The sequence below is a fragment of the Mesoplodon densirostris genome, chromosome 12 (assembly GCF_025265405.1).
Source record: "Mesoplodon densirostris isolate mMesDen1 chromosome 12, mMesDen1 primary haplotype, whole genome shotgun sequence".
Classification (NCBI taxonomy): Eukaryota; Metazoa; Chordata; class Mammalia; order Artiodactyla; family Ziphiidae; genus Mesoplodon; species Mesoplodon densirostris.
In genome coordinates, this window is record NC_082672.1 from 44,292,128 (window position 1) to 44,298,907 (window position 6,780).

The 6,780-nt window shown below is 35.8% G+C and overlaps 1 pseudogene; it reads left to right on the forward strand.

Moving 5' to 3' along the window:
* Nucleotides 1-136: 136 nt before the first annotated feature.
* LOC132500463 (U6 spliceosomal RNA) lies at nucleotides 137-236 on the forward strand (annotated as a pseudogene).
* The last annotated feature ends 6,544 nt before the right edge of the window (nucleotides 237-6,780 follow it).

The following is a 6,780-nucleotide window of genomic DNA, read 5'->3' on the forward strand; positions in this document are numbered from 1 at the left end:
GCCGCTGAGCCTGCGCGTCTGGAGCCTGTGCTCTGCAACGGGAGAGGCCACGACAGTGAGAGGCCCGCGTACCGCAAAAAAAACAAAACAGACACACACACACACACAAAAAAAAACGTACAGTGAAAGTACAATAGTGCTTGCTTCAACAGCATGTATACTAAATTGTAATGATATGGAGATTATGGCCCCTGCACAAGGATGACATGCAGATTCCTGAAGCGTTCCATATTTTTTCATCACAAGGAAAAAACCAATATTTTTCTTTTTTGGGGGATATCTATGTGAGATGATGGATATTAATTAAACTTACTGTGGTAATCATTTCACAATAATTGTAAGTCAAATCATTACACTGTACACCTTAAACTTAAAACCGCAAGTGACTAACACTTGTTCGTGGGTGAAAAGTTAGTTACTCCTGTGGCTCAAGAAGGAAAGAAAAAATACTTACCTTGCCTGTCTCATAAACAGCATAAAAGATTAATACATGAAGTATATGCTCTTATTCTGAAGTTCTGGCTGCAGGGAGTAGGGGATTGAGAACAGGGTTTTTTTGTTGTTACGAATCCTGTTTTCCCTTAAGGTACGTCATTTTATTAACCAACCTATTCTCTTTCACTTATTTTTTTTAACATTAGTAAATCCTAGATCAAAGGTTTCATACTCTTCCATTCCATCTGCTGTCTGCCTCTTTGGATGGTGGCCATACTCTGGTGTACTGGTACAGAAGATTTCATCATGTAAAGCCATGCCTGACCTTTTGATCTGATCATATTTTTCATCTTGACATAACACTGCTCTATCTTCAGCCTTCAGGAGGGAAGTCCATTTTTCCCACCACAAACACTGAAAGGGAAAATATTTTCAATTAAGTTTCAACTAGTTTGTTTTATTTAAATTCACGTATCATATAATCTGAAAATATCAGTTTTGTAATAACTATTGTTCTATTCTTTTAGCAAATAAATGTACAGATTCTCATTTGAACCTGAAAAAATGATATAGTAATTCTAAATCTGTATGCACAAAATAATGTAGCATGTAAATACAGCCAGAACTCCAAGGAAAAAAATGAATAAACCCACTATCATCTTGGGAAATTTTAACACACCTCTCTTAGAAACTGACAAATTAAGCTGAATAGTAAAGATATAAATTATGTGAATCAATTAATAAATTCTTTTCTAGCACGCATGCAACATTTCACTAAAACTGAGCACATACTAGGTCACGAAGCACATTTCATCAACTTTTGAACTACATGTAATCACATCACAACTTAGAAATTAAGGGCATGTTTTTAAAGTTTGAAGATTTAAAGACACATTTCTAAATGACTCTTCAGCCAGAGTAAATCATAATGGGTTATTATTTTTTTTAATGATGTTGGGGTTAGGAGTTTATTAATTAATTAATTTATTTTTGCTGGGTTGGGTCTTTGTTTCTGTGCAAGGGCTTTCTCTAGTTGTGGCAAGCGGGGGCCACTCTTCATCGCAGTGCGTGGGCCTCTCACTATCACGGCCTCTCTTGTTGCAGAGCACAGGCTCCAGATGCGCAGGCTCAATAGTTGTGGCTCACGGGCCTAGTTGCTCCGCGGCATGTGGGATCCTCCCAGACCAGGGCTCGAACCCGTGTCCCCTGCATTAGCAGGCAGATTCTCAACCACTGTGCCACCAGGGAAGCCCATAATGGGAGTTTTAAAATGCTTAGAGCTGAATGATAAGAAAAAGCTATATATTAAAGTTTGTGGAATGCAGCTGAAGTGGTACTTCAAAGTAAATTGTTAGCCTCACAAAACGCTTTTCTTAGAAAAGAAAGGTTTAAACAAATGTGTAAACATCCCTAAGAAATTAGAAAAAATTGAATAAATCCAAAGGAAATAAAATATTGGAAATTATAAAATTATTGTTGCTGAAACTCAGCCTCTCTTCACCGGTGCCGAATAGAAACGTGGAGACAGAGTTTTGGGTGAAGTAGAAATGAGTAGCTTTTATTGCTTTGCCAGGCAAAGGGGGCCACAATGGGCTAATGCCCTCAAGACTGTGTGTCCCCCCTGGAGGGGGTAGTGAGTTTTATAGTGTTCAAGGAGCAGGGTGTGATCAGCTTGTGGACATTCTTCTGATTGGTTGGTGGTGAGGTAATTGGGAGTCAGCATCATGACCCTTCTGGTTCCAACTGGTCTGGTCTGGAGTCTACATGCTTGTGGGCAGCGGACAGTTAACTTCTTCCACCTGGTGGGGGATTCAGTATCTGCAAAACAGCTCAAAGGACAGGGCTCAGAATATTATGTACAGCCCTTGGGGAAGAACTAAAGGTCCTTGACTCTGTTTAATGGCTAAAGTATTATTATTTTGTCTTGCTTGACTGTTTTCCTTTCTTTCTGCATTTTCTCACTTCTCTGATTGATTTTATTCTTTGACTAAATTCTTTCTACAGACAAAAGGCAGGCAGAGGACATGGATGGGGTCTGTCCTGGGAAGGTCTTATAGCATCCTGCTCGGTTACATTAGGAGCAGAAACTAATGAGGTAAATGCAAACATAGAATTTAGAGGATCACTATAACCTAATTTGGCAAATGTCATCAAGATAAAAGAAAAAAGGTACAAGAAAACAAAATTAGAAATGATAAAAGGGATAAAAGCCAAAAGAACATTATAAATTTGTATGTCATCTTTCCCTCTGGCCAAAATGGAATAATAGGGACAAGAGTCACTCTCCTGCCACAAACAACTAAAAAATCAGACAGAAATATGAAATGACAGTTTCCAGACACTGGACATCAGGCACTCAAGAACAGTCATCTGTAAAATAGAGGAAATAGTTAGTTGGGCCCTATGATTGCTCCACTTTACTGCCTAGAGAGTTCAAGACTGCAGGACATAGAAGGGAAACCCATGTGGAACTTAGAATTCTCTCTGAGTTGAGGAGAAAGACTTGGGAGGCCAGGGGAGATAAGACAACCAGATTTCACAGGGTAGGGTATCAAGGTGACAGAGCTGCACAGATAGCTCCAGAGATCTGCAGCTGAGTACTGATGACCACATGTGACTACTACCCAATACCATGAAAAGAACCACCTGAAAGAACAAGGAGAAACAGTTTTTGGAGCTCACACATGGCCAAGAATAGTTTCCAGACAAAGTGGAAACCCTGCTGTTTCATAGAGTAGCAGAGTACTAGGAATACTATTGTCTCAGTAAAAAAAAAAAAAAAAGCTATCTGTGCTCGCCTCACAAAGTTCAAAAGCAAGCCTTTATGTAAAGAATAAAAATTTCTCCAAGTAACTTAATTTTTCTGATAACAAAGCTCAAGAATATACATATATATGTGTGTGTGTATAATCTAATATCTAATAGCCAACAAAGTAACATTCACAATACCTGGTATCCAATAAAAAATTACCAGATGTGCACAGAACGCATGCCAATGTAAAATACAACCCATAGTATGGAGAAAAATCAATAAAAAGAAAGACCAAGAAATGACACAGATGATAGAATTAGCAGACAACGACAATATAACATAACATCTATAATTCTACTTGCTATGTTCAACACAGTGGAGGAAAGCTTGAGGATGGTAAGAAAAACATGGAAGATATAAAACAGACACAAATAGAACTTCTAGAAATAAAATATACAAAGTATCATATGAAAAATACACTAAATTAAGAGCAGATTAGACACTAATCTTGTTGATTAGTTAACTTGAAGACAAAGCAAGGAAAATTATCCCAAATGAAACACATATTGAAAAACAACTGAAAAAGAACAAAGCATCAGTAAGCTGCATGACTATTTTGGGCAGCCTAATATAAGTGGAATTGGAATTTTAAAAATATTTGAAGAAATAATGGTTGAAATGTTTCCAAATTTGAGGAAAACTATAAACTCACAAACCCAAGAGGCTCAGCTAACTGCAAGAACAAGAAACATGAAAAAAAGGCATACCAAGTTACATCATAATCAAATTGCTTAAAATCAGTGATAAAGAAAAAATTTTTTAAAGCAGAGAAAAGTTAACATTATGCACAAAGGAACAACGATTAAGAATGATAGCAAACTTCTTGTCAGAAACAAAGCAAGTAAGATGACAGTGGGGGCAACATCTTGAAAGAACAAAATGTGTTTGGAATTCTATACCCAATAGAAATATCTTTTAAAAATGAAGGTGAAATAAAGGTTTATGTTGGCATACAAAAGCTAACAATTGATCACCAGCAACTTAAAATACAAAAATATAAGTCCTTCATGCAGAAGGAAAATGATATCAGATAGAAATCTAGATCTACACAAAGAACTGAAGAATAGTAGAAATGGTAACTATGTGGGCAAATATATTTTTAAAAACCTTTATAATTTGTTTAAACCTTTTAAAAATAGTTGACTGTTTAAAGCAAAATTTTTAAAAAATGCATTGTGGAGTTTATAACATGTAGAAAAATCTGACAGTAGCACAAAGGCAGAGAGGGAGAAAAAGGAAGTTTACTGTATTAAGCTTCTTATACCACTGTCAATGAATAGAAAAATAATGCCATATATGTAATTCGTTTCTAATAGCCATGTTAAAAAGTCAAAATAATCAGTGAAATTAATTTTAATAGAATATTTTACTTAATCCAATGTCCAAAATATTATTTTAGCAAATAACTGTCCTCAGTTTGCCTTAAATAAAACTCTTTTCTATTCCTATTATAGATTATTATTTGTTGATAACATTTATGAAGACAATTATAAAATTTTGTTGAAATACAGTACGGAAGATCTAAATACATGGTGAGCTATATAACTTGTTCATGGATAGGAGAGTTAGTATCATTAAGATGTTAATTCCTCCAAAATTGTCCTATGGATTACATGTAATTTCATCCAAAATCCCTAAGGGGCTTTTCATGGAATTAAACAAGTAAATGCTACATTTATATGGAAATGCAAAGAGCTAAGACGATCCTGAACAAAAGCAAAATAGAACTTTCCCTATCAGACATCATGACGTAGTCACAAAATGGATTAGTATACAGCAAGGAAAATGAACAAACCACAGATACATGCATCAATATGAATGAACCTCAAAAAATGTTAACATTGAGCCAAAACAAAAAAGCCACAGATACAAAAAATATTCCAGTTTACATATTTAGAAAACAGGCAGGGGAATCTGTATTTCTTAGGGATACATACACATGAGATGAAACTGAGGAAAAAGCACAGGGATTATTAATAAAATCCAGAGTAGGGGCTTCCCTGGTGGCGCAGTGGTTGAGAGTCTGCCTGCTAATGCAGGGGACACGGGTTCGAGCCCTGGTCTGGGAGGATCCCACATGCCGCGGAGCGACTGGACCCGTGAGCCACGACTAGTGAGCCTGTGCGTCTGGAGCCTCTGCTCCGCAACAAGAGAGACCGCAACAGTGAGAGGCCTGCGCACTGCGATGAAGAGTGGCCCCCGCTTGCCACAACTAGAGAAAGCCCTCACACAGAAATGAAGACCCAACACAGCAGAAATTAATTAATTAATTAATAAACTCCTACCCCGAACATAAAAAAAAAAAAAAAAAAATGCCGGCAGAGGAAATTATAGGGCAAAAATCTCCTTTAAAAAAAATAAAAATAAAAAAATAAAATAAAATCCAGAGTAATATCTACAAGGGACTGATAGTAATTAAGCTGGATGGTGAATATACAGGTGTTCATGTTATTATTCAAGGTGTCTTACACATTATTCTTTTTGTATATTTTATAATAAAACAATTCAAAAGATGGAATGCTCAGAAGTCATGCTGAAACCCTAAACAAAGAATATTAAATGTTGCCATGCTTTCTTAGAACAGTTAAAAAAAACAACCATAACTGAAAGGGAACAGGAGGGATCCCTCAAAAGTAATGTCCAAAGTTTAAAACTCCCAATTTTTAAATAACAGGTACTTTGGGGAATTGCACATTAAATTTCCTAAACTGCCTACTGTTTCCAAATTTAAATATTTGTGCATAAACTAGTGAACTTTCCAAGCTCTTTACTTGGTGGGGTTGCTCCCAATCAACATTTTAGTTCTGGTAGTGCTATACAGCAGTGCTTGCAAGTGAAACTACTTGAAATTTTTATTTCAAAACAGAATGGAAAATTGAAATATTAAAGTGCTACTAATAATGATATGATGTAAGTGTCTCTTAAAACTTAAACTACTGAAGCAAACATGAAAATCATTAGATGTCCTGAAAGGGGGGAATCATATGCTCATTTAATTTCAGTGGTAAACTGTTCAAATATGAAAGGAAAAAAATGAAAACAAATATACAACTGAGCAAACACATAATTAAAGGGTATACTTAAGGACTTCTGGGATAGGAACTCCACTTAGTGTTTAAATCTATTGTTTGACCTGTACATTATATTTTCATACATTTTCAGGAATTCATTTCCCACTAAAATTGCCAACCACTTTACTGGGAGCAAGAAACCCTAAAAATAATTGATCCAATTACTTTCACTACTCTGTGATTAACATAGTTTCAAATACTGAAGGAAATGACACCAGCCAAAGCAAACAAACACCCCCCCACACAAAAAAATGAACAACAGAAAACCATGGTAATGGAAGAAGAAAAAAATAAAAACACTAAGCTAGGAGGGCCTAAGCTTGGCTACTGTGTGATTTTGTGTTTCACAGTACATTAAGAAAGTTAAATCAGACATTCCCTCCTATTTATTAGGTTTAAAACTCTAAGCCTTAAATAAATGCATTGTATTGCATTAAAATAACAGAAAAGGAAAAATAATCT